Genomic DNA, 2,457 nt, shown 5'->3' with positions numbered 1-2,457 from the left:
GCAGCTTTGCCCTCTCCCTCTCCCGGAGTCCCGGGTTTTCCCACTCCATTGGCTCTTGGGTATTTTGGGACGAGGATTGGTCAGTAAGAGGAGCCATAGCAAGGGGTTTGCACCTGCCCCTGGCCTTATTGCGTTAGATTGACAGGGTGGCAGCCCAAAAAAGGCAAGGGAGAGTAGTGCACCAATGAGACAGGGCTGGAGAAATATTTGGGAGAGGGGGAAGGGACAACTGAGAAGGGAGAAGGGACGGGGAGCTGGCGGCTTCGTGCTGGGGGCAATCTCAAATCTGTCGGGTTGCATGGGCACCGTCACAGCCACATCCTGCAGGAAAGAGCTTTCCCTGACCACAACAAGGCTGTGGAGTTGTAGCTGGAAATTTCAGATTGCAAAAGGTGAAGGGGAAAGCGAGGGGAGTATAGATGCAGCAGTAATTATAGCAGAGATCATATTGAAATAAGCCGTGGTTATGAACGCTCTCAGCTTTAAAGAATTCAGATCATCACCTACACTGCAGGGCTCAGGGACTTTCCTGACATAAATGTGTGTCAGGACACTGCCAGGCACTGAGGAGGGTGATTTGGCTGATTCGATGTACCCAGAACCTATTGTTACATTTTCTCCTCCTTTTTGCATCACCAGGGCAAATTTCCAGAGCACAAGGTGTCAGAAGAGGTCCAGAATACTTGGCAAAAAAATTCCCATTCTCCTGTGTTATCCAGCATGCTCTTTTTTTCCATCTGGTGTCGCCTTCTACCCCAGAGATCGCCACAATTCAGTGGCTGGCTGCACATACTTGCCAAAGGAGGTCTCTGGGCATGAGAGGTATTTGAAGAATGTTAAACAATCACAGATTATTTTCAAATTTTAAGGGACAAGTCTGTTTCTGCTGTGTGCAACATGAGCTCAGTAAAGCTGACCCTGTGCCAAAGGTGAAACTGGACTAGGTTTCAGAAACACACGTTTCACATGATAAGATTGAATGTAGCAATGTCTGATCCTGAAAACACTTAAAATGGACTGTAATACTTTATTTCCAGAATCGGTTAGATAGGACTAAATACACTATCATATAGTAGTAAAGACTAAAAATGCTGTAGAAAGGAAGTTTTTTGTCTGTGTTAACCAGTATGTGAAACTGGAAATGCAGTACTCCATGTATGGAGCTGGGATCCTGAAAAACCCACTGAAAACTAAAAATAACAATATGGATAGTTTACTGTGGCTCGCCATCTGTCATTTCTTTTTACTTTTGAGAGCCAGCAGGAGGTCCAGCAAAAAGCCTATTAGAAACAGGTATTTTCAGAGTATTTTGCTGAAAAAGAACAACCACCAGAAAAAAACCCCAGTGAGAAAACATAAATTATTGCCTGAAATTATTACACATGCTTGTTTCTCGGGAGATTTTATATGTGATTATAGTCTGGGAAATGACTGGCCATTCAGAATATAGTGTTTCCAAAATATTTGGTTTTCTGTGCCCTGAAGAAGTACAACCAAAGGATGAATTGGTCCTGGGCTTCACAGCATACTGATAAGCCTTGTGATAATGATGTTAATAATTTATCAGGGAATCACAGAATAAGCTGAGTTGGAAGGGACCTACAAGGATCTTCGAGTCCAACTCCTGGCCTTGCACAGCACCATCACAAGAATCACACCATGTCCTCAAGGCAGTAAATACTCATACCACCAAACATCCACGGTCAAACGCTGGGACAGAATTGCCAATGAATTCTCTCTCCTGCTCGGCTTCATCCCTGAAACATTCACTGACCCGCTCACGGAAAAGCCATTCCCAAAGCCCCAGCGCACCGGGGGCTGGCTGGTGAGGGCTTTGGATCATGATTCCCATTGTGTGCAGCCTCGAAGGAAAACATGACTTCATTCTGAAGGGATTTTTCCCCTTTTTCAACATAAGAATGTTGAGTTTAGTGCCAAGTTTGGAGCCCGCTGGGTCCGGCCTGTGCGCTCTGAGGGCGCGTCCAGGCCGTGAGGTGCCTCCATGGCCAGAGCACAGTGGGACCCACATTGCCAAATCACCATTAAAACCCCGGTGTGGTACTGAAATATGAGGGTGAAAATACACACACAGGCTCCTCTGCCAGGTCTGGGGTGAGGGAAGAGGGAGGGAAGAGGGAGGAAAAGGGTGAGACCTCGCTCCCAGGGTGCTGCCGCCATTTCCCACAGCAACAGTGATGGAGGCTGGTGATGGCGGCTCGTGAGGCCGTGAGGGGACAGCACACACTGGGGTGGAAGTGGGGAGAGACTCCCTGAGAGGACACAGAACAAGGTGGGATCCTTCACCTGTGGGTGCCAGGGGGACAGGGAAAACAGGGCGGGGTGAGGGGAGGACATGAGGCTGGGTGTGAGATTGTGTGTCCAGGTGGGACATTGAGGGGGTGCCAGGGAGTGGGGCTGGGTGTGGGATTGTGTGTCCAGGTGGGACACTGAGGGGGT

The sequence above is a fragment of the Corvus kubaryi genome, unplaced genomic scaffold (genome assembly GCF_017639235.1).
Source record: "Corvus kubaryi isolate FWS band 111438036 unplaced genomic scaffold, C.kubaryi_AGA036_p1.0 133, whole genome shotgun sequence".
In the NCBI taxonomy this organism is placed as follows: domain Eukaryota; kingdom Metazoa; phylum Chordata; class Aves; order Passeriformes; family Corvidae; genus Corvus; species Corvus kubaryi.
Note: the sequence above shows the minus strand (reverse complement) of the source record.